This window comes from Rana temporaria, chromosome 10 (genome assembly GCF_905171775.1).
Source record: "Rana temporaria chromosome 10, aRanTem1.1, whole genome shotgun sequence".
Lineage (NCBI taxonomy): Eukaryota > Metazoa > Chordata > Amphibia > Anura > Ranidae > Rana > Rana temporaria.
The window spans coordinates 132887309-132914042 of record NC_053498.1 but is presented as its reverse complement, the minus strand read 5'-3'; the positions used below and the strand labels follow the sequence as shown (position 1 = coordinate 132914042).

Genomic DNA, 26734 nt, shown 5'->3' with positions numbered 1-26734 from the left:
CTTTTTTATTTACTGCATTTTAGTGTAAATATAAGATTTGAGGTCTTTTGAACCCCAGGTCTCATATTTAAGAGGACCTGTCATGTTTTATTCTATTACAAGGGATGTTTTTTTACAGGGACTCCTGTAAAAAAAAAAAATAATAACTGGGGACAATTAAAAAATCTCACTGAGGCTCTAAAAATAGTATAATTACCCTTCACTTCCTAATGTAGAATATTCTAAATATACAATATTCTACAGAGGACACATTATAGGAGTTTGCTTTTCATATAACTGCTGCAGGAGATTTGAGTTGAAAGGTCATGTCTTGTTTACTCCTTGGAACATATACGGCAGTTGTGTTTCCATGGAGATAGAAGGCAGACATTCTATTAGCCTTCCATCCCCATGGAAACACAACTGCCATATATGGTCAAAGGAGTAAACATGACATGACATGACTCCTGTGCAGTGTGATGGAAATTTAAATGTAATACAAAAGTCATTATTGTCCGAGGAACCTGCTATATTTTATATATAATTATATATATTATAATTTTTTTATATATATATAATGTTAAATATTTTTTATTTATTTTTTTTTTAAACCAGGGACAATTAAAAAAAATCTCACTGAGGCTCTAAAAATAGTACAAATTCTATTACTGCCTGCTACGCCCCTTCTCCAGGAAAACACACACACATATTCTACAATCTACACAGAGCAATGCAAAACATGACCTACCTCTTCGCTGTCTCAACAACAAGTGACTAACTGCCTCCCGCCTCCCTTATAAGCCCTGCCATATACTATGCTATGCTGTGATGTCAGAGTGGAAGAGTGGGCGGAGCCTAATCATGTGACCTGCCTTATATGGTCAAAGGAGTAAACTCAGTGTCATGGCTCCTGTGCAGTGTGATGGGGCTACATGATGGAAATTTAAATGTAATACAAAAGTCATTATTGTTTCATTGTCTGAGGAACCTGCTATATTTTATATATATAATTAATTATATACATTTTTTTTTTAAAACTTTCTATCTATATATTTAGGTTTGTGTAGACTGGTGACCATTAAAAAATCTCACTGAGGCTCTTAATGCGCCCTGTTGACATTTCCCCTTTCTATTCTTTCTGAAACCCATTGTCTAAACAGGAAGTGAATGTGAATTTCCCCATTGGGGACACTAGCAGTAATAAGAACCTATCCAATGAGATTTGAAAATAACAGTCACATGCCTGAAAATAAAGATTCTTATTTGTGTGTAAAGATTTGTAATTGAGAAATATACTGCAAGTAACTTTTTAAAAACATCTTTTTTTTTTTCTACAATTTTTTTTTTTTAATTGGTGTCAGCATCTCTTTAACACCAGCCCAACTGTCAGTCCCGTTTTAACTGTAATTTCCAAATGTCATTTGACTCATCTAAAAAGTTAGGCCCCTTTCACACTGTGGCGTGAGCCGCGGTGGCAGTATAGCGCCGCCCGTCAGATTTTCCGCGGGATTCAGTCGCTAGCGGTGCGGTATTAACCCCCGCTAGTGGCCGATAAAGGGTTAATATCGCCCGTAATGCGCCTCTGCAGAGGCGCATTGTGGGCGGTATTACCGCGGTATCCCATTGTTTTGAACGGGAAGGAGCGGTAAAGGAGCGTTATACATACCGCTCCTCTCACCGCTCCAAAGATGCTGCTTGCAGGAGATTTTTTTCTCTCCTGCCAGTGTATCGCCTCAGTGTGAAAGCCCTCAGGCTTTCACATTGAGAATGCTGGGCAGGAGTTTTTCAGGCGGTATTTAGGCACCATTTTTAGCGCTAAACCGCCTGAAAAACTCCTCAGTGTGAAAGGGGTGTGAAAGGGGTCTTACTGTCACTTTTTTTTGAAAATAAGGATGCTTTTTTTGTATTAATCCTGTGAGTTGAGCCTTATTTACCGATCAGCCATAACATTATGAACACCCACCTAATATTGAGTAGGTACACTTTTTGCCACCAAAACAGCCTTGACCCATCGAGGCGTGGACTCCAATAGACCTATGTAGGTATGCTAATTTTACATTAATAAAAGCATGTCAACGACATCAGGTGTGTCCCCAGCGGAGTCCCTCCTTGCATCTCGGGGTGTCCCCAGCGGAGTCCCTCCTTGCATCTCTGGGTGTCCCCTGCAGAGTCCCTCCTTGCACCTTGGGGTGTCCCCAGCGGAGTCCCTCCTTGCAACTCGGGTGTCCCCAGCGGAGTCCCTCCTTGCACCTCGGGGTGTCCCCAGCGGAGTCTCTCCTTGCACCTTGAGGAGTCCTCAGCGGAGTCCCTCCTTGCATCTCGAGCAAATGTGCCTGCATTGCAGAGATACAAAATACGGTACATCTAGGCTTTATTTTGAATTGAAAATATTGTAATGTACAGCACATTTGTGTTGAATCTAATTTATTCTACCTCATGTTTAATCGCAGTACTATCAGCTGAGTGTGTGAAATATGCTTACAGTGGGTCACACTGTAATATTAATCTGCATACAGTAATACGTAGATACAAAAATGATGAGATTTTGGGCTCCAGGTACACTTATCAGAGGACAGCGGACAGACAAGACCCCCCTATAGGTGATATTTCATTACAAAATGGATCCAGTCCAGCATAAACTCTACCATGTGGATAGATTCCATTCCAGGAACTTTATAGAAACATACTTTGCCAATTAAACAGGAAATACGTTTGAAGAAGAAGGTTTTAAACTACCCATGGAGAAACTTCATTATTTTTTTAAGTTTGGTATGTATACCTAACAACATAAAAAAAAAAAACCTTCATCAAGCTAATTTAGTCTTCGTTGGGAAGGTGGGGGGTAAGCTATGCAGAAAAAGAGACCATTGTGTCACCCTGTGTAAACAAATTTGGACTTTACAAACTAGGGTTGTCCCGATACCACTTTTTTGAGACCGAGTACAAGTACCGATACTTTCTTTCAAGTACTCGCCGATACCGAATACCGATACTTTTTTTTAATGTCATGTACAGTGGCGGTATTTTTTTTACTATTTTTTTTTTTTTTTTTTTTACAGTGATTTTTTGTTGTTTTTTTTGGGGGGGGGGTGAATTGTCATTGTGTTTTTTTATTTTCTTTATTTACATTTTTTTTTATTTTTTAAATATTTATTGTAATTGTTTTTTTCTCAGCCCTGTTGGGGGTCTTTGGTGAGATATCAGGGGTCTTAACAGACCTCTGACATCTCCCCTTTAAGACAGAGAAAGGGACTAGTCCCTTTCTCTGCAGCCTCAGCTGAAATGAATGGAGGGAAGCTCCTCCATTCATAAACTGAAGCATCGTAAACACAGGTTACAATGCTCAGTTATATGAATGGACAGAGTCAGTGATCATCCCCATTGATAACGTCAGCCTATGACGAAACGCGTCTGGGACGTGCATTCAGTGACGCTACCACGCTCTATTCGAACGAGGAAGGGCTCTCGCTGCCGGCCGGCATTTGTTTTTATGCTTACTGTTTTTAGAATGATTGTAAGTACATCTTTTTATATTTAATAAACACCCTCAAACGGTATCACACTATAGTCTGTTTCTATCCTGGGGAACTACGTGATCTCTGAGTGGAAGGGCTGCCACTCTCTCTTTGTGTGGAGGATTGGATTCGCTGGATAGCTGGCTCTTCTCCCCTGGAGATTTTTCCCTTGGATGACTGTGTTCAGGATTCCTCCGGATTGGTTATCAACATAGAGCGGTGTATCTTGTTCAAGGCTATTCCCTCTTAGCTATCTGGTAAGAGGCTATCTATGTGGTGGTGGCTTCACTGATTTGTAATACCTCTCAGAATCCAGCTGTACAGTTTCCTGCTGCATATTCAGTGTCTTTTTTCATCAGGACATTTATTTTGGATTAATTTATTTATTATTCAATTTTTCAATATCTGAATTTATGTTTTAATTTATATTGAACATTTTTTCCAGCTTCATAGCTGGCTTATACAGTTGGCGCAGTTCTTCTTTTCCTCAGTGATCACTGACTCCATTCGGAAACGATAGGAGCCGGGTTTAGCGGCTCCTACCTCCGCTCTCCATCCTCACAAATTGAGGGGGGTGAGCGACACGGACAGGGGGGGGGGGGAGAGAAAAGCGGCACGGACAGGGGGGGAGAGAAAAGCGGCACGGACGGGGGGAGAGAAAAGCGGCACGGACGGGGGGAGAGAAAAGCGGCACGGACAGGGGGGGAGAGAAAAGCGGCACGGACGGGGGGAGAGAAAAGCGGCACGGACGGGGGGAGGGGGGATTAGCGGCACTGACAGTTGGAGAGAAGAGCGGCACAGGGGCACGGGGGGGGGGAGACTGCACGGAGCACGGGGGAGAAGACTTGCAACTCCCCTGCCTGCCCAGGTATCGGGCGAGGCATCGGAGCATTCCCCCGAGTACAAGTACTCGGGGAAATGCTCGGTATTGGTACTGATACTGATACTAGTATCGGTATCGGGACATCCCTAATACAAACCCACCACTTTGGTTACTTCATATTCCATGAGAGAACAAAGGCCTAATTTAATGTACATCAATCGTAGGGTGATACTACGGATGCACCAGTAATAACTGTGCCACCGCCCCGATAATGTAGAATTGGACTAAGAACTAGTGAGTTGGGCTTACAAGTAGTATGAAAAACTAGAAAATATTTTTATTATTGATAGAAATATCATAAAAACAGTTATAGATATAAAATCACAAATGAAATTAAATTAATAACTGTTTCCACACACAAGGTTCACATTCATGGTATGATTCTAACATAAAGAGCTTCAAAATAGAAAGCAAAATCATAAAGTGGGTTATATCACAAGTGACCAGGTGGTTTATCCAGAGGAACAGGAGGGCTTGCTCAACATGTTGCGCGCTTTGGGATTAGCGCTTCCTCAGGAGCATAGATATCTCATGGGACAGCAGGCAGGACCCCTTAACAATAAATACATAACTTAAAGGATAACAAAAATGACACTTGCATGGAATAAATAGGCCGCAGCTGCTTTATTATTGGTTTAAAGACAAATTACTTCATAAATTCATTTATTTACACTTAAAACAAACCCAGCCACTACGGCTCGGGCTGTATAAACACAGATTTCAAAATAACCCATAACAAGATAGAGTCATAACAAATTGTGTCCACCTTTAAACATATAATACTGTTTTTATTATTATTATTATTTTTTTTTTTTAAAGGTGACATTACTACATAATTGCAGCCGCGACAAAAAAAAATAATAATTAAAAACAAGGGGGGGGGGGGGGACACCACAATCCTGTTCTCTGAGGTGACTGATCAGCTGCACGGAACCCTATCTTTTATAGCCCTAATTCTCACTGGACCTAACTGGCTAGAACTGGTACTGGGTCCAACAGACCCTAAAAGCCCGGGAAAATCACGTGCAGGCCTCGTGAACACCAGGTGTTCAAGGAAAGCCCGGGAAAGTCACGTTTTTTGCTTTCCCAAGCCACGTGACAGGCAACCCTTGCAGAGCCATAGCAGGCCTCTTCAAGGGGAGCCTTGAAACTACCTGCCCTGCCGCTCTCCCATGGGAAAAGGGGGGATTGAAACTTCTCCCCCTTTTCTATCATTCTAATAAAACATATACAAAAAACATCAGTTTGAGGTATATGTACATCAAAACATTAGGAAAACAAATAAAAATGATTACATCAAGGATACACGTAATTATACAAAATGCAAAAGCCAGCAGCTACAAATACTGCAGCTGCTGACTTTTAATATTAGGGCACTTACCTGTCCTGGAGTCCAGCGACGTCAGCAGCAGAGAACGAGCGATCACTTGTCACTCTGCTACCCCCACCGCCATCCTCGGTGAGGGAATCAGGAAGTGAAGCGCTCCGGCTCCACTGCCTGATTCCCTACGGCGCATTTGCGAGTCGCGCAGCGCCATCCTCACTGGTCCCCGTTGTGTTCTGGGAGCCAAGTGTTTCCCAGAACACAGCGGACAGGGGGCGGGAAGTGACGTACTCCCCGCAGAGTCGACTCCCGGAAGTGGGTGCAAATAACTTTTTTTGACAGGTATCTGCACCCCCCCCTCTCCCCTGAAATGTGTCAAATGTGACACCGGATGGGGGGAGGGTTCCGATGAGCGGAAGTTGCACTATAGGGTGGAGCTCCGCTTTATCATTGAATACACATTGGTTTGGTCATGGGTAGAGTTGAGCGAACTGTAAAGTTCGGGTTCGGTACGGACTGTTAGGTAGATTCACAAAGAGTTAGGCCGGCTTATCTCCAGATAGGCAGCCTAGGTGTAGATATGCTCCGGCGTGCTTTTGCTCCTTACCCACAGAACAAGATAAGCCTGAAAATAGGCTTTTTCCGACCGACGCAACTTTGTTAAGCCGGGTGCATATTTAGGCACGACGCATCTTTTGTCCACCTTTAAACATATAATACTGTTTTTATTATTATTATTATTATTATTTTTTTTTTAAAGGTGACATTACCACATAATTGCAGCCGTGACAAAAAAAAAAATGTAAATTAAAAACAAGGGAGGGGGGGGACACCACAATCCTGTTCTCTGAGGCGACTAATCAGCTGCACGGAACCCTCTCTTTTATAGCCCTAATTCTCCAACAGACCCTAAAAGCCCGGGAAAATCACGTGCAGGCCTCGTGAACACCAGGGCCCAGATACTTGCTCCGGTGTAACGAGTGCTCCTGATTCAGGAACCTCGTTACACCGACTGCAGCCTAAGATATGACAGACATAAGCCTCCTTATGCCTTCATATCTCAGGCTGCATTCTTGCGTTGGCCGCTAGGGGGCGCGGCCATTGTGATCGGCGTATAGTATGCAAATTGCATACTACCACCGATTCACAAAAGTTGCGCGGGCCCTGCGCACGCAAGGTACGGAGTTTCCGTACCCCGGCGGGATCATTTACATTAGGCGCCCTTACGCAGGGCTAATTAGCATAGCGCCCGCGCAATTTACAGGGCTACTGCTCCGTAAATCTCGGGCAAATCGAAATATTTGCGTGGGCGCAGAGAAAAATCTTTGCTCTTTGCCCACGCAAATATTGCTCCGATCTACCTGAATCTGGGCCCAGGTGTTCAAGGAAAGCCCGGGAAAGTCACGTTTTCTGCTTTCCCAAGCCACGTGACAGGCAACCCTTGCAGAGCCATAGCAGGCCTCTTTAAGGGGAGCCTTGAAACTACCTGCCCTGCCGCTCTCCCATGGGAAAAGGGGGGATTGAAACTTCTCCCCCTTTTCTATCATGGGACAGCAGACAGGACCCCTTAACAATAAATACATAACTTAAAGGATAACAAAAATGACACTTGCATGGAATAAATAGGCCGCAGCTGCTTTATTATTGGTTTAAAGACAAATTACTTCATAAATTCATTTATTTACACTTAAAACAAACCCAGCCACTACGGCTCGGGCTGTATAAACACAGATTTCAAAATAACCCATAACAAGATAGAGTCATAACAAATTTTGTCCACCTTTAAACATATAATACTGTTTTTATTATTATTATTATTATTATTTTTTTAAAGGTGACATTACTACATAATTGCAGCCGCGACAAAAAAAAAAAAATTTAAATTTAAAACAAGGGAGGGGGGGGGGGACACCACAATCCTGTTCTCTGAGGCGACTGATCAGCTGCACGGAACCCTCTCTTTTATAGCCCTAAGGCCCCGTACACACCATAGAATCCATCCGCTGAAAAATCCCAGCGAATGGGTTTCTGCGGATAGATCCTATGGTGTGTACACTCCAGCGGATCTGTTTCCGCGGATATATCTCCCCTGGGATGGATTCCAGCAGATCGAATATTTGCTGACATGCCAAACAAATCCATCCGCTGGAATCCATCCCAACGGATGGATCCGCTGGTCTGTATAGACTCACCGGATCCATCCGTCCTAAGGGATCCCCCGCATGCGTCGTAATGATTCGACGCATGCGTGGAATTCCTTATATGACAGCATCGCACACGTCGCCGCGTCATAATCGCGGCGACACGTCATCGCCAGAGGATTTCGGCGCGGATTTCAATGCGATGGTGAGTACACTTCATCGCATTAAAATCTGCTGAAATCCTCGAGAAGATTTATCCGCGGAAACGGTCCGCTGGACCGTATCCGCGGATAAATCCTCCCGTGTGTATGGGGCCTAATTCTCACTGGACCTAACTGGCTAGAACCGGTACTGGGTCCAACAGACCCTAAAAGCCCGGGAAAATCACGTGCAGGCCTCGTGAACACCGGGTGTTCAAGGAAAGCCCGGGAAAGTCACGTTTTCTGCTTTCCCAAGCCACGTGACAGGCAACCCTTGCAGAGCCATAGCAGGCCTCTTCAAGGGGAGCCTTGAAACTACCTGCCCTGCCGCTCTCCCATGGGAAAAGGGGGGATTGAAACTTCTCCCCCTTTTCTATCATGGGACAGCAGGCAGGACCCCTTAACAATAAATACATAACTTAAAGGATAACAAAAATTACACTTCCATGGAATAAATAGGCCGCAGCTGCTTTATTATTGGTTTAAAGACAAATGACTTCATGAATTCATTTATTTACACTTAAAACAAACCCAGCCACTACGGCTCGGGCTGTATAAACACAGATTTCAAAATAACCCATAACAAGATAGAGTCATAACACATTTTGTCCACCTTTAAACATATAATACTGTTTTTATTATTATTATTTTTTTATTTTTATTTTTTTTAAAGGTGACATTACCACATAATTGCAGCCGCGACAAAAAAATTTAAATTAAAAACAAGGGAGGGGGACACCACAATCCTGTTCTCTGAGGCGACTGATCAGCTGCACGGAACCCTCTCTTTTATAGCCCTAATTCTCACTGGACCTAACTGGCTAGAACCGATACTGGGTCCAACAGACCCTAAAAGCCTGGGAAAATCACGTGCAGGCCTCGTGAACACCAGCTGTTCAAGGAAAGCCCGGGAAAGTCACGTTTTCTGCTTTCCCAAGCCACGTGACAGGCAACCCTTGCAGAGCCATAGCAGGCCTCTTCAAGGGGAGCCTTGAAACTACCTGCCCTGCCGCTCTCCCATGGGAAAAGAGGGGATTGAAACTTCTCCCCCTTTTCTATCATGGGACAGCAGGCAGGACCCCTTAACAATAAATACATAACTTAAAGGATAACAAAAATGACACTTCCATGGAATAAATAGGCCGCAGCTGCTTTATTATTGGTTTAAAGACAAATTACTTCATAAATTCATTTATTTACACTTAAAACAAACCCAGCCACTACGGCTCGGGCTGTATAAACACAGATTTCAAAATAACCCAAAAGACAGGTGACAACAAAGTGGTCACCTGCCACCAACTACCCCAGACCGCGGCCATTTCCACGCAAGTGCCCAAATTAGCATTGAAAATATCCAGACCAATGTCGGATAAATGAACCCCATCAGTCCTATAAAGACCTTCCACGAAGCCCTCCAACTCTAAATGCCTGAAAGACAGCATGTTCAAAGGAGTCAGTAACCTAGCAACTGCTCTACGGCGTCTAATCTTCTCAAAAGGGTGCGTGACAGGCAATGAAAACCAACACATCCTTTGCACCACTTCAGAAAAGACTATCACCGTGTTAGGAAAGGATAACTGAAGCCTAAGAAGATCATCCCGGATCGTAAAGATAATGTCCAACGTTTTGAATTTACCTATATCGTTACCCTCTAGATGGATAATCAATCCATCAGGAGGGGGAAACTTTTGAAGAAGCCTACCAACTTCTGGCAGCAAATTAGACCACACCATACCCCGTTTACCAAACCAGAAAACTTTTAAAATGCAATGGATCCAAACCTAAATTACAAGAATAAATCCTGACAGCAGCTCTTTGTTGTGCCCAATAAACAAAGGAATGGCCAATGATCCATATCGTTCTGGCATGACCTATAAAGAATCAAAAGAATTGTTAGGGCGAACATATAAAAGATAGCTGTTCGACTTCCATCTTCCCACTTTTTTAATAAAATCAGTGTCTAATCCTAATTTAGCTGCTTCAGTAGCAGCACCGATTCGGAAAGAATGCGACGTAAGATGATAATCTTGTAGACCTAATGCTTTCAAACATTTTTGAAAAAAACACAAATGAATTGATATTTTGTCAGTGGGGCACCGGATTCGTGGATAAAGAAAGTATTATAACCTAAAGGCCTAACCTGAGAATAACAACGTAGCAAACCTACTGGGCAAATAGCCGAATTAGAACATGAGAATAACTTTATCCACGCACCCTTACCACACTGATCAGTTTTAGAACGACGAATAAAAATTCTAACAATTTTAGCTGAAAGAAAAATATCAGAAGCTTGAATGACATTTAGTTCTGAAACCCGAAGAGCTGCAAAAAACGCTAAAGAAAAAAACGCCCGAAAAAGTATAGCCTCAAAACTAGAAAAACAAATAACCGAAATGACCGAACAAAGCTTCTCCAGAATAAGGAGGGTGATGGGCGAACGCCTATCCTTATGTAAATGATCCCTCTTATACCCTTTTAGAGCCTGCCGAACAGAAAAGAATTGAAAACAAGAAGGTTGGTTGTGTAACTTTAGAAAAAATGAAACGCCTGCCAGAGTCTTCTGGACATAAGACCATGAATACGGTTGAATTAACAAAGACTGTAAAAATAACAACACCAAATGTTCAGAAAAGGAACCAATAGGTTCCTGGGTAGAGGCCAAAAATGACAGCCACATGAACCAGGCCGATCGATATCCAGCCATGGTTGAAGGAGCAGCGGAATGTTCAATATATTCAGAAACGGGCATCAAATTAGGTCCCATAAAGCGGGAGGGCACCGTAGCCCTACTGGATTCGCATCTGGACAAAGGTGAAAAAATCGATCCATCTGAAAGCGAGACAGAGAATCCACCATATCATTATCCTTACCCACCACATGAACTGCTTTTAACCAAATATTAAGGCTCAAACATTTAAAAATCATGTGGCGCAAAAGGATAATGACAGGCGGAGATTTTGAAGTTAGACAGTTGATAGCAAACATAACCCCTTTATTGTCAGTTCTTACCAAAATCTGTTTATTCTTAAAGAAGGGGCCCCATATCTCCAAGGCTACGATGATTGGAAATAATTCCAGTAAAACAATGTTCTTCAGAAAACCTTTTGCACGCCAATTGGAACTCTAATGGTCTGCACACCATTGAGACTGCCAAATAGCAGCAAAACCGCAGGACCCAGCAGCATCAGTGAATAAAAGGAAGTCTATGTCTAAGACAAATTCCTCCTGCCAAACCGTCCTACCGTTAAAATGTTCGAGAAATTGTAGCCATACTAACAGATCTTCCTTCATGTCCTGAGTAACCCTGACATGCGAATAGGGGGATTTTAAATCGGAGATAGCGAGGTACAGTCTCCGGGAAAAAACCTTGCCAACCGGCATGATTCTGGAGGCAAAAGCCAACAACCCAAGTAGCGACTGCATGTCTTTTAAACATACTTTCTTCATTCTCAACACAGACAATAGTGAAGATCTAATTTTTTGTATTTTTTCTTCCGGTAAACGAAACTCCAATAGGTCAGAGTCAATGGTGATACCTAGAAATTCAATACAAGTCGAGGGCCAGGCCGTTTTTTCCATAGCAAGCGGAATGCCGAAATGACTGCATACCTTGAAAAAAAGTCTCCAATAAAAAAGAGCACCCCAGGGAACCTGAAGGGCCTAAAAATAAGAAATCATCTAGATAGTGCAACAAAAATTCCGAATTGGCTTCCCTACTAACCACCCATTCTAAAAAAGATGAAAAAGACTCGAAATAAAAACAAGATAAGGAACAACCCATGGGTAGACACCTGTCAAAATAAAACTGGTCATTAAAGAAAAACCCCAAGGAATTAAAACAAACTGGATGTACAGGTAGCAAGCGGAAAGCGGATTTTATGTCCGCTTTTGCCATAAGGGTCCCTTTACCTAATGTTCTAAGTTTGGCCAATGCATCCTCAAAGGAAGCATAACAAACCGATGAAAGGCTGACATCAATTTGGTCATTGAGGGATTGGCCTTTGGGGAAGGATAAATGGTGAATCAACCTGAAGGAGTTCTTGTCTTTTTTAGGGACAATTCCTAACGGGGAAACCCTGAAATTTACAAAGGGAGGGCAATTAAAAGGACTTGACACTCTTCCTTCAAGAATCTCTTTAGAAATTTTCTCAGAAACAATGTCAGAAAATTGAGAAACAGATTTTAATTTTTTTTACCAAAGAACAACCAGTACCAGAAAAAGGGGGCAATAAAAAACCATCCCTGAAACCTTCAAGGAGCAACCTGGCCCTCGACTTGTCTGGGAACACTCTGAGCCATGGGAGCATATCTCGCCACTTCACTGGTGTGTAAGCTCTTAGGAATAGGTCCTGACTGCTGGGAAGCAGACATTTTTTTGAAACACTTAGCGACTGAGTGTGCTCCCGAACAGAAAGCGCACTCATGTCGGTACCTACAGGAATTGGGCCATTTACATTGGCCATCATTGTAATTAAAACAGATTCCTTTTCTGTAAGTGGTAGTAGAGACTTGTGGAGATGATTGGCTTGGCTTGGGAAAACTAGTTCTTTGGGGGAGAAAAAGATTGAGCCAGAGCCCACATCCTTAACCCCCCATTTCAAGGAAGGGTGTACCGACAACTTCTGTCTAAAAGCTTTGTCGTAGTTATACCAAGCCGTGCCACCAACATTTTTAAAAGCCTCTAAAACAATATCTAGGTGTTGAAAAAGACCCACACTTTTTTCAGGATATTTTTCACAAAGTACACCAGAGAATATACAGAAAGCCTGTAACCAGTTGTTAAACAACCTAGTCACAGGCCTTCTTCTCTCTTCTTCATCTTTTTTATCCTTGCTAATGAACTCCTTGGCAGAGGGAAGTAATGACAAAATGTCCAAAAATTCCCCACGCCAAATTTTTTCTTTTAATTTGGAAGAAAGATGATAACCTAACGGAGAAATTTCACAAGAAATCGGTTCTTTTAAACAAGTTTCCGGTAAATTTTGAAGTCTAGCAGAATTAAAATTAACAGATAATGGAGAATCAGCGTTAACAAAATTTTGCTCGTCATTTGCTAAACCTCCACTAGATGGCGCCCAGATTCCAATAGAATCCTGAGCCTGAACCTGAGCACTGCTGACAAGCTGGATGTCTTTAGCTATTCGTGACAATAAGTCAGCAATAGTGGACAATGTGGGTGCAGGAACAGACTCGCCACTTTGCTGAGGAGCTTGCTGGCTAGCAGGAGTCACAGGAAACGATCCGCCTGAGGATTCAGCAACGGATCTCCTATTGCTTTCTTGTGGCATCGTTGGTTGCCATGGCGATGGGCCCGCCATTGAATTCAAGGAGCTCCGTGCTGAAGCACCGCCCCTTGCCCCGCCTCTGGGTCTTCCCCCTCTGCTGGCCACGCCTCCCGCCGGACTTACGGCCGGGGTTCCTCTCACCTCGTCATGATATGACGTGCTGGCCGCGCCTCCCGACACGTCTCCTGCTCTGCCTCCACGAACGCTCGAGGACGGCCCCGATCTTCTGGGCATAGACGATCGCGGAGACGAAGGGGAGTGCCTTCTCGGAGGGGCGCGTCTTCTCTTCTGGGCTCCGCTCCTTCAGACGGACGTGACGCTGCTGCTCCTTCTGCGGCTTGGACCAGGGACAGCCTCTTCCTCCTCCGGGCACAGCATGGGCTCACCGACGGGGGAACCACCAGACGAGGATCCGTCTTCAGCCACGGGAACGAAGGGTCCCGGCGCGACCGATGCAACTCCCACCGGAGCCTCTTGACCCGGAGCTGGAGGTAGGTCAAGGCATTGTCGGATCCAGGCTTCTCCCCCTTCTTCGCCCGCCTTAGAAGGCTCATCTTCTGGCCTCAGAGAACCCTGTTTGTCCAATGGAGATAGCTCCTAGGACACCACAATCCTGTTCTCTGAGGCGACTGATCAGCTGCATGGAACCCTCTCTTTTATAGCCCTAATTCTCACTGGACCTAACTGGCTGGACCTAAGACCTAACCCGCTTCGAAATTTGAATTTTTTACGTCGTTTGCGTAAGTCGTTCGCGAATAGGGCTGGACGTAATTTACGTTCACGTCAAAACCAATACGTCGTTACACCATACTTGGAAGCAATGCACACTGGGATATGTACACGGACGGCGCATGCGCCGTTTGTAAATCACGTCAATCCCATCAGGTCATCACATATTACCATAAAACACGCCCCCCTTCCCCATTTGAATTACGCGCGCATACGCCGGCCCCATTTACGCTACGCCGCGACTTACGGAGCAAGTGCTTTGTGAATACTGCACTTGCTCCTGTAAGTTGTGGAGGCGTAGCATAAATACACTACGCTGCGCCGCCGTAACTTATAGCGCAGCTACTGTACCTGAATCTACCCCAATGTGTTTATTCTTTATTTTGCCCCTGCGTGCCTTAGGCACTGAATGGCTGTATGTTATGTACACTTGAACATTGACCAATAAAATTGTTATTGATAAAAATAAAAAAAAGAAGAGAGGTGGGAACACAGTGGGGTACTCCTAAGACAAGCTTTATTGAAAATGCACACAAATAAACAATTGGTAAACATTCACAAAAGATGGCAAAAAAGTTTAAAATGACAACGTTGTCCTAAAAACACGATCCCGGGATTACCAGCCATGCCACTTCCATCCATAGAAGACTCTAAACAGGTTAATGAAGATAACACATGAGAAGGGGGTCTAGAGGGGTCCTGGGAAACCTACGTGGCACTTGCAACTGAACGCTGTGTCCCTACCTTTGGGACATTCTGGCCCGCTGTATACCCTGTGTCTCCAGTGTTGATAAAATCTATACCGAACCAGCAATCGTCAACTTAACGGATGACACCAACAAACGGGTCTGAAGGGGTCCTGGGAAACCCACGGGGCACTTGGAACTGAATGCTAGGGGTCAGATCCACAAAGAAGTTACGGCGGCATATCTATTGATACGCCGCGTAACTTCTAGGCTGCTCCGGCGTATCTTTGTTTTGTATCCACAAAACTTGAACATTGACCAATAAAATTGTTATTGATAAAAATAAAAAAAAGAAGAGAGGTGGGAACACAGTGGGGTACTCCTAAGACAAGCTTTATTGAAAATGCACACAAATAAACAATTGGTAAACATTCACAAAAGATGGCAAAAAAGTTTAAAATGACAACGTTGTCCTAAAAACACGATCCCGGGATTACCAGCCATGCCACTTCCATCCATAGAAGACTCTAAACAGGTTAATGAAGATAACACATGAGAAGGGGGTCTAGAGGGGTCCTGGGAAACCTACGTGGCACTTGCAACTGAACGCTGTGTCCCTACCTTTGGGACATTCTGGCCCGCTGTATACCCTGTGTCTCCAGTGTTGATAAAATCTATACCGAACCAGCAATCGGTCGAAAGCATTGACTATTTGCGACGCGATTTCGAGCATGCGCACTGGGATACCCCCACGGACGGCGCATGCGCCGTTCAAAAAAAAATGTCATTTACGTGGGGTCAAGTAGAATTAACATAAAACACGCCTACATCTTTGTCATTTGAATTCCGCTCCCTTACGCCGACACATTTACGCTACGCCGCCGTAACTTTAGACGCAAGTGCTTTGTGAACACAGCACTTGCCTCTCAAAGTAGCGGCGGCGTAGCGTAACTACGATACGCTACGCCTTCTTAAAATTACGCAGAGCTACGTGGATCTGGCCCTAGGTGCCTACCTTGAGGACATCCAGGCCCACTATATGCTGTCATCGCTATTCAGTGCAAAGGAGGAAGTCCGTGGCGGACCAGCAAACCTATACAGCAGTGGATGTACACTTTAAATGGTACTCGTTATAAAAGTGGGGTATAGGTTTAAATGATATACGTCTTGTATTTATAGATTTGTGCGTGTTTTTTGGTAACTTTTGTTATAACAATTTATTACTCTTAAACTGATCTAATGCTTTTACTTTTTTTTCCCAGCAAGCTACGCCGTATGTCATAAAGGGCCTTTGTAGTGCGGGCTCATGGGGGCAGATTCACGTAGATGCACGGCGGCGTAACGTATCTCATTTACGTTACACCGCCGCAAGTTTTACGGGCAAGTGCTTGATTCACAAAGCACTTGCCTGTAAAGTTGCGGCGGCGTACCGTAAATTCCACCGGCGCAAGCCCACCTAATTCAAATGATCCGGGTAGGGGGCGTGGATCATTTAAATTAGGCACGTTCCCGCGCCGATCGTACTGCGCATGCTCCGTCTGGAAATTTCTCGCCGTGCTTTGCGCAAAATTACGTCGCAAGACGTCATTTTTAGACATTCGACGTTCCTATTCACGGACGTCTTACGCAAAAAAAAAAATTCTAATTTCGACGCGGGAACGACGCCCATGCTTTAACATGGCATGTCTATTGTTACACCACCTAAATAGCAGGTGTAACTTTACGCCGGAAAAAGCCGACGTAAGAGAATGCGACGACCGCGCGTACGTTCGTGGATTGACAGAAATAGCTAATTTGCATACCCGACGCTGAAAACTACGCAAATTCTACCCAGTTAAAGACGTACGCCTGTCGGATCTTACTCAAATGCCGTCGTATCTTGGTTTGAGAATACAAACTAAAGATACGACGCGGGTAATTTGAAAGTACACCGGCGTATCAGTAGATACGCCGGCGTACTTCTTTTGTGAATCTGCCCCATGGTTTCCTGGACAAGCGCGACTGCAAACCTAACCCAGCTTGTGTGGTGAAGATTGTACAAGAACTTCCACCCTATCCGGAGGAGCTAAATGTCGGCTACATAAAGATATACGATTACCCAGCAGCCATAATGGCTTTGGATCATATTTGATATATATTGGTAGTTTTATAAGTGTTCTATGTATGTATGTATATATTTTTTTTACTTAAATAAATACCTTGCTTCTGTCTGGTAAAAGAAGACCTTTTAAAGGATATTTGTTTCCTTGAACTTAAATAGTATGGGCTTGATTTACTAAAACTGGAGAGTGCAAAATCTGGCGCAGTTCTGCATAGAAGCCAAACGGTTTCCATTTTTTTATTTTATTTTTTTGTCAAAGATTAAAGGGGTTGTAAAGGTTCGTTTTTTATTTTCTAAATAGGTTCCTTTAAGCTAGTGCATTGTTGGTTCACTTACCTTTTCCTTCCATTTCCCTTCTAAATGTTTTTTTTTTCTTTGTCTGATTTTCTCACTTCCTGTTCCTCCTTGTTAAGCTTGCCCCTGTCAGGAACTTGGTAGAAGGCCGAGATGCTAGGAGGGATCCCCTTGCGGCCGAGCGCAGCACACCACTGAAGGTAATACAGCAGGTGTGGTGCCCACAGAAGCACGGGTGTCGGGAAGCTGGAACTGGAGACAGGCGTGCTTGGGTGGTCCAGGAAGCAGGAACCGGAGGGCAGACTAGACTGCAGAGTCGGGAGCCAAGCCAGGGATTAACACAGGAAATCAGTCCAGAATCAGAGTCAAGTTCAGGGAACAAGATAAACGAGTCCAGTAGCCAGGCCGGGATCAGATGCAGGAAGCAGGCGGACAGAAGTCAGGTCAGGATCAAGCCAGAAGGTCAAAAGGATCAGGTCAGGGCAAGCCGGGTCGGTACACAGATCAGGAACAGCAGATACATGGAACTCGGGAATGCAGGACAAGCTGAAGATACACCAGCAATGCGCCAGTGTCAGCAGCAGGTTTAAATAGGCCGGGCGTGCGCCTATTAACCACTTAAGGACCGCCTCCTGCACATATACGTCGGCAGAATGGCACAACTGGGCACATACACGTACCTGTACGTGCTGTGCTGTTGTCCAGCCCTGGGTCGCGTGTTCTAAAGTGTGTTCTAACTGTAGGGGGGAGGGGACTCACAAGGGGAGGAGACCGATGTGTGTTCCTCTGTACTTGGAACACAGCATTGGTCTCCTCACCTCTGACAGGAGGTGGATCTGTGTGTTTACACACACAGATCCACACTCCTGCCGCGATCAGCGGCAATCGCGGCCGGCGGGGAAACGCGCGCCAGGTCACAAGCGGTCCTGCGTGCGCGCGCGCCCTAGAACGCCGGGAACAAAGGACATCCACCCGGATCGAGGGAGGGTTTGACAATGCGCCGGTAAGGAAGGGGTTAAAAGCAAAATGGAAGGATGAGGTAAGTGAAGGAGGACTGCACTAAGGTAAAGGAAGTTATTTGGGGAAAAAAAATGTTTTCCTTTACTACCCCTTTAAGCCCCTTTCACATGGGTGGTCCGATCAGGTCCAACTGTCCGTATTTCAGATGGACCTGATCGAACCCTCCATGCACCCCTATGTCAGCAGACACATGAATCCGCTGACATTCACTGAGGTCCGATCCTGTCTGCCAGATCCAGACGGATCCTGCTCCGATTTTCCATCCATCTGGCAGATCGGATCGAATGAGGTGTCCCATTCTCATCTGATTTCCCCATAGTGGAGAGCGGGGCTCTGACATGTCCTCCTCTGCAGTGGAGACTGACCCGTCATCTGCCTGCTCAACGGAGCGATCCCCGCTGAGCAAGTGGAGTCCTTCAAAACAGATCTGCCCTGTGCGAAAGGGGCCTTAGATGGAAGAGAGACCCCCATGAAGAGTGAGTGCGCAATATTACGGCGGGGCAGCGTATCGTATTTACGATGCGCCGCCGTAAGTTAGAGAGGCAAGTGCTGTATTCACAAAGCACTTGCCTCCTAACTTACGGCGGCGTAGCGTAAATGGGGCCGGCGTAAGCGCCCCTAATTCAAATGATGATGAGGGGGGCGTGTTTTATTTAAACTAATGGTGACCCCGCGTATATTGCGCCGTTCGTGAAAGAATCCCAGTGCGCATGCTTCCGCCGCAAATCGTCATTGCTTTCGACGTGAACGTAAATTACGTCCAGCCCTATTCGCGAACGACTTACGCAAATGACGTAAAAAATTCAAATTTCGAAGCGGGAACGACGTCCATACTTAAAGGGGAGGTTCACCCTAAAAACAACTTTTTCTTATTACACTGGCCCCCCACATTACAATACGATTATGCCTGTTAGTTTTTTTTTGATGCTGTACATACCTTGATACAGCATATTCACCCGTGGCTTCGGGGTTGCGAGTCCCGCGGGAGTGGGCGTTCCTATCATGCTGGTGATTGACGTTTTGACAAAAAACGAGCTCTCCCCCGTCGCGTAAGCCGCGCCACGATTGCCGAAAGGAGCCGAACGGCGATGCGCAGGCGCAGTATAGCGCCGAATCGCGGTTTAAAAAAAAACTACAGTAACAGGCATAATCGTATTGTAATGTGGGGGGCCAGTGTAATAAGAAAAAGTTGTTTTTAGGGTGAACCTCCCCTTTAACATTGGCTGCGCCTCCTAATAGCAGGAGTAACCTTACGCCGAAAAAGCCTAACGTAAACGACGTAAAAAAATTGCGCCGGGCGTACGTACGTTTGTGAATCGGCGTATCTAGGTCATTTGCTTATTCTACGCCGAAAACAATGGAAACGCCCCTAGCGGCCAGCGTAAGAATGCACACAATTATACGCCGCCGTATTCAAGTTACGTCGGCGGAGGAAGCCTATTTTTTTTCTACGCATCTGCCTTTGAGAACCGTCGTACAGATACGACGGCGCAGATTTGTGACTTGTTCCTAAATTTAGCCCCGTGTGTTTTCCTGCTAAGGGATTGTGTTATTAATTTCACTTGAGTTGAGGAAATTTCTTTTGCACAAGTTCTGTCTGCAGCCAAGGTTCACATATATATATATAACATGCTGTTCAGAGATCACATGGCTCAAAGTCCTCTAGCATTAATGACCGGGCAAGACAATAAATCCATTATATTACTCTATATGATAATGTGAGTGCAGATAAGGACAAAATATGAGCTAGATGCACCCATAAACTGGAGGCAATGGATCAGGCAGAAATGCTACATTGATTGGAGTCCTTTGATCTAGTTGATGTTGGTGGCATCCACCTCCCATTTTTACCTGATCCTCCTCCCCTTTTTCCTTCACTTTTTCCTCCTCTACCCTTCCTCCATCTCACCTTTTCCCCTATCTATGTGATAATAGCATATGGACAAGCATCGGGGAACTGTGTTTTTCCTCACCTTGGCAGTGGCTCATCATCCAGGATCAGGGCCGCCATCAGGGGGGTACAGGCAGTACACCTGTAAGGGGCCCTGATGCCAACCCCCTTTTTTTTTTTTTATATATATTTTTTTTAATATATTTATATTTTTTATTAAAGGGCCAATTTTTTTTTTAGGGGTCCGGAGGTCCCCAGGGGCCCGGAGGCCCACAGAGCCCCAGATGGCAACCCCCCTTTTTTTTATTTATTTTTTTATTAAAGGGCCAATTTTTTCTTTTTTTTTTTTTAGAGGTCCGGAGGTCCCCAGGGCTCGGGATGGCAACCCCCCCCCCCTTTTCATTTTTTTTTTTAATGAAAAATATATATTTTTGTATATATTTTTATTTTAATTTTTATTAAAGGGACAATTTTTTTTTATATAAAGGTTTATTTTATTTATATTTTATATATATTTTTTTTTATTAAATGGCCCAGAGGTTTCTTTTTTTTTCTTTATTAATTGCCCCGGATGGCAACCCCCCTTTTTTTGTAATTTATTTAAAAAAATTCTTTGTATGTGTGTGTATGTATATATATATATATAAATATAATTAAAGGGCCCAGAGGTCCCCAGGGCCCCAGATGGCAACCCCCCTTTTTAAAAAAAAATATATTTATTTTTTATTTTTATTATATATATTTTTTTTATTTCTTTTTTTTGTAAAGGCCCCCCCCCGCTTCTTAATTATTCAGGGCCGCAGCCCCCCCCCCTGGTTCTCTCCTCCAGGGGGCCCATGCCTAAAGCTGTGTAAGGGGCCCCATAATTCCTGATGTCGGCCTTGTCCAGGATATCTACACATTTTGGCTCCTTTTGAAGATGTGATGAAAATGGTGGGCCATGATGAAGCAGATTAGTAGCCCAATGTTCCTCCTAGAGCAGTGGTCCCCGAACTGCGGCCCGAGGGCCAGATGTGGCCCTTTGCCTGCTTTTATCTGGCCCTCAAGACACTATTTCATCCACTGATACCAATATTGGGGCACAAATCCCCCCTCCGCCACCAATGAACGGGCACAATTCCTTCCAATGACACCAATAATGGGTCACAATTTCTCCCAATGATGCCAACAATGGGGCCCAATGACACCAATGATGGGGCACAATTTCTCCCAATGACACCAATGATAGGGATAATTTTGCCCAATGAGACAAATAATGGTCACAATTTCTCCCAATGCAAGAATGCTCAGAACCAATGCTAAAGATCAGACAACAATAGCAAAAGTTGCCCAATGGGTGGCGGTAAAGAGCAGAAAAAACACGTAGTACATCTATTACGTCACTACGTTCGTGTTTGTTGGCTGAAAAAGTCCTGCCGTGTGTATGCATACCAAGTTCACGGACAACGCCCTTCGGAGCAAAATCCACGGAAAAGTCAGTTGGAAGTCCGATCGCGTGTATGAGGCTTTACACACACCCACACAGGTTGGACTGGATGGACTTTATTTAACCTCAACAATTATTGAGTACACACACTGATCAGCCATAACATTCTGAACACCCACCATGGACCTGTCCAGGCATAGACACCATTAGACTTCTGAAGGTATGCTGTGGTATCTAGCACCAAGCCATCGGTAGCAGATCATTCAAGTCCAGCAAGTGGGGCCTCCATGGATTGGACTTGTTTTTCCAGCATATCCCACAGATGCTCAATTGTATTGAGAATTTGGAGGCCAAGTCAATACCTTGAACTTGTCACATTCCTCAAACCATTCTTGAATTCATCAGACCAGGTCACCTTCTTTCATTGCTTTGTAGTCCGTTTTTGATGCTCAGTGCCCATTGTAGGCACTTTTGGCTGTGAACAACAGCATGGACACCCTGACTGATCTGCAGCTAACAGCCCCTATACATAATACACTGTGGCCCAGATTCTCGTACGAGTTACGCCGGCGTATCTCCAGATACGCCGGCGTAACTCTGAGTTTGAGGCGTCGTATCTATGCGCCTGATTCTTAGAATCAGTTACGCATAGATTTGTATTAGATCCGACCGGCGTAAGTCTCTTACGCTGTCGTATCTAAGTTGCATATTTACGCTGGCCGATAGGTGGCGCTTCCGTCGATTTAAGCGTTGAATATGGTAATGAGCTAGATACGCCGATTCTCAAACGTACGTGCGGCCGGCGCATTTTTTTACATCGTTTGCGTAAGGCTTTTTTCGGCATATAGTTACCCCTGCTCTATGAGGCGTAGATGAGGCGTACCAATGTTCGGTATGGACGTCGGAACAGCGTCAAATTTTTCACGTTTTACGTCGTTTGCGTAAGTCGTTCGTGAATGGGGCTGGATGTAAGTTATGTTCACGTCGACTAGGCATTGAGCGGGCACAATTTAATTAAAAAATTCGACGTGATACTGAGAATGCGCGCGCATGCGCCGTTCGATGTAAGCGTCATTTACGTGGGGTCCCAATAAATTTACATAAAACACGCCCACATCTTCCACATTTGAATTAGGCGGGCTTACGCCGGCCAATTTACGCTACGCCGCCGCCGCAACTTACGGAGCAAGTGCTTTGTGAATACTGCACTTGCCTGTCAAAGTTGCGGAGGCGTAGCGTAAATACGATACGCTACGCCCGCACACAAATACGCGCCCCCTACGAGAATCTGGGCCTGTGTGTTCTGACACCTTTCTATCAGAATCACCTTTTAACTTTTTCAGCAATTTGACCTACAGAAGCTCTTCTATTGGATCGGACTACATGGACCAGCCTCTGCTTCCTATGTTTATCAATGAGCCTTGGCCACCCATGACATACTGTACCTCCCAACTCTTTGAGATGGGAATGAGAGACACCTATTAAAGCGGAGTTCCACCCAAAATTGGAACTACCGCTTATCCCACTCCTTCACCCCCTTACATTCCACATTTGGCATGTAATTTTTTTTTGGGGGGGGGGGGGCTTCAGGAGGAGTGGGACTTCCTGTCCCACTTCCTCCTTCCTCCAAGAGGCTGGTTAGGCGATTAAGCTTAATCGCCTACAGCAGCCCCTTTCTGTAGGCGATCGCCTAGGACACGTCACAGGTCCTAGGCGATATCTTGTCCAATCAGACGGAGCACAATCCCGCCCCCTGCTTGTGATTGGAGAAATCCTAAATCCCGCCTCCTGTGTCCAATCACTGTGCTGTGATTCGTTACAGCACAAGCTGATTTTTGGGAAGGGAGGGTGTCCCTGAATGGTAGTTTGGAAATGTGGTCATCCTACGTCACCCCCCCCCCCCCCCCCCCCCCGTCTTCTGGGAAACACTGTTCCCAAGTGAGAGCGGGGACCAGTGATGGCGCGCAGCGATCCTCGCGCATGCGCAGTAGGGAATCAGTGAAGCCGCATGGCGGCGGAAGCAGCCGAGGACCAAGCGATTTCTCAGCCTCGGCTGCTGACATCGCGGGCGCGCTGGACAGGTAAGTGTCCATTTTTTTAAAAGTCAGCAGCTGCAGTATTTGTAGCTGCTGGCTTTTAAAAAAAAAAAAAAAAAACGGGTGGACCTCCGCTTTGATGCATTAACTACTTGCCGACCTGCCGCCATCATTCTACGGCGGCAGGTTGGCTCTCCTGCGCGAGAGCCCGTAGCTCTACGTCGGCTCTCTCTCAGGCAACTAGGGGCACGCGCGCCCCCGCTCGCCCCCGACTCCCGTGCGCGTGCCCGGCAGGAGCGATCGCCGCCGGGCACACGCGATCGCTCGTTACAGAGCGGGGACCGGGAGCTGTGTGTGTAAACATACAGCTCTCGTTCCTGTCAGCGGGGGAAATGCTGATCTTCTGTTCATACAATGTATGAACAGAAGATCAGTGATTTCCCCTAGTGAGGCCACCCCCCCTACAGTTAGAACACACCCAGGCATACTTAACCCCTTCCCCGCCCCCTAGTGTTAACCCCTTCCCTGCCAGTGGCATTTTTATAGTAATCCAATGCATTTTTATAGCACCGATCGCTATAAAAATGCCAATGGTCCCAAAAAATGTGTCAAAAGTGTCCGAAGAGTCCGCCATAAGGTCGCAGTACCGAAAAAAAACGATGATCGCCGCCATTACTAGTAAAAAAAATTTTTTTTTTAAAAAATGCCATAAAAATACCCCCTATTTTGTAAACGCTATAACTTTTGCGCAAACCAATCAATAAACGCTTATTGCGATTTTTTTAACGAAAAATATGTAGAAGAATACGTATCGGCCTAAACTGAGGAAAAAATATGTTTTTTATATATTTTTGGGGATATTTATTATAGCAAAAAGTAAAAAATAATTTTTTTTTTTCAAAATTGTCGCTCTATTTTTGTTTATAGCGCAAAAACTAAAAACCGCAGAGGTGATCAAATACCACCAAAAGAAAGCTCTATTTGTGGGAAAAAAATTACGCCAATTTTGTTTGGGAGCCACGTCGCACGACCGCGCAATTGTCAGTTAAAGCGACGCAGTGCCGAATCGCAAAAAGTACTCTGGTCTTTCACCAGCAATATGGTCCGGGGGTTAAGTGGTTAAGGTGAAAAAACATTTACCTTTACAACCCCTTTAGTCCTCTTGTATTATAACTGTATTGTCTCCCTTTTATATTGTAAAGCGCTGTGTAAACTGTTGGCGCTCTATAAACCCTGTATAAATAATAATAAAGGCAGGTGTCCCAATACTTTTGACAATATAGCGTAGATCAGACCAAAACAAGGGAAAGATGAGGAGAAAAGAGGGACTTTGTTCCAAATCGGGGACAGTCCCTTGAAATCAGGGACAGTTGGGAGTGATGCTCAGTGGATTAGGTGACATTTACACGGCAGTGATGTTGGGAAGATCTGTGTTTATTTGTGTGTATTTAGGATTTGTTTAGTTGTTTAGCATTGCACTTTATATATGTGTATATCGTTTTCAGGGACTGTAAAGTGACATTTCACACAATAACAATCCATTCTTCTCCCCCTCGGTGATCACAATACAAGGCAGGGACTGTGCTCAGGGTGACAGCTGTAGGGTCATGTGACCAGAAGGCAGGCAGAGAGGATCTCTGGGTAATGATGAGGGGGGGAGGAGGAGGTGTCTGGGACTCCTCCATGCAGGAAGCAGAAGCACAGATCTGACTCCTGGGCTCAGGCAGTGTAAGTTCCTTGTGTGTCCATGCATTGATCTCTTCTATACTGATCTATAGGATCTCTTCTATACTAATCTAAAGGATCTCTTCTTTACTGATTTATAGGATCTCTTCTATACTGATCTATAGGATCCCTTCTATACTAATCTATAGGATCTCTTCTATACTAATCTATAGGATCTCTTCTATACTAATCTATAGGATCTCTTCTATACTAATCTATAGGATCTCTTCTATACAGATCTATAGGATCTCTTCTATACAGATCTATAGGATCTCTTCTATACAGATCTATAGGATCTCTTCTATACAGATCTATAGGATCTCTTCTATACAGATCTATAGGATCCCTTCTATACTAATCTATAGGATTGCAGAGCTGTGTGCTGTGATCTGATGGATTCCATGTCTGTGTGCTCTGTCAGTGATCCTCGGTACACAAGCTGCTTTGCTGGGACTTTGGACCCCTGTCCTCCCCTGGTCTCTGTCCTCGCCGAGCTCTGTGGGCTCTGTCCTCTCTGAGCTCTGTCCTCCCCTGGGCTCTGTGGGCTCTGTCCTCCCTGGGCTCTGTGGGCTCTGTCCTCCCCGGGCTCTGTCCTCCCCGGGCTCTGTCCTCCCCGGGCTCTGTCCTCCCCTGGTCTCTGTCCTCCCTGGGCTCTGTGGGCTCTGTCCTCCCCGAGCTCTGTCCTCCCCTGGGCTCTGTGGGCTCTGTCCTCCCCTGGTCTCTGTCCTCCCTGGGCTCTGTGGGCTCTGTCCTCCCCTGGTCTCTGTCCTCCCTGGGCTCTGTGGGCTCTGTCCTCCCCTGGTCTCTGTCCTCCCTGGGCTCTGTGGGCTCTGTCCTCCCCGAGCTCTGTCCTCCCCTGGGCTCTGTGGGCTCTGTCCTCCCCGAGCTCTGTCCTCCCCTGGGCTCTGTGGGCTCTGTCCTCCCCTGGTCTCTGTCCTCCCTGGGCTCTGTGGGCTCTGTCCTCCCCTGGTCTCTGTCCTCCCTGGGCTCTGTGGGCTCTGTCCTCCCCTGGTCTCTGTCCTCCCTGGGCTCTGTGGGCTCTGTCCACCCCTGGTCTCTGTCCTCCCTGGGCTCTGTGGGCTCTGTCCACCCCTGGTCTCTGTCCTCCCTGGGCTCTGTGGGCTCTGTCCACCCCTGGTCTCTGTCCTCCCTGGGCTCTGTGGGCTCTGTCCACCCCTGGTCTCTGTCCTCCCTGGGCTCTGTGGGCTCTGTCCTCCCCTGGTCTCTGTCCTCCCTGGGCTCTGTGGGCTCTGTCCTCCCCTGGTCTCTGTCCTCCCTGGGCTCTGTGGGCTCTGTCCTCCCCTGGTCTCTGTCCTCCCTGGGCTCTGTGGGCTCTGTCCTCCCCTGGTCTCTGTCCTCCCTGGGCTCTGTGGGCTCTGTCCTCCCCTGGTCTCTGTCCTCCCTGGGCTCTGTGGGCTCTGTCCACCCCTGGTCTCTGTCCTCCCTGGGCTCTGTGGGCTCTGTCCACCCCTGGTCTCTGTCCTCCCTGGGCTCTGTGG

General features: G+C 45.6%; 1 protein-coding gene across 2 annotated transcripts in view; it reads left to right on the top strand.

Moving 5' to 3' along the window:
- Positions 1 to 26734, top strand: part of ILVBL (ilvB acetolactate synthase like) — a 79700-nt gene that overhangs the window by 13788 nt on the left and 39178 nt on the right. Inside the window, exon 1 of one of the 2 annotated variants that reach the window (XM_040326292.1) lies at positions 25130 to 25238. The exons of the other annotated variant lie outside the window; for it this stretch is intronic. The gene's annotated coding sequence lies outside the window, so the exon portion shown is untranslated. Of the gene's footprint in view, positions 1 to 25129; positions 25239 to 26734 lie in introns of those variants that run through there. 2 annotated transcript variants of the gene reach the window in all.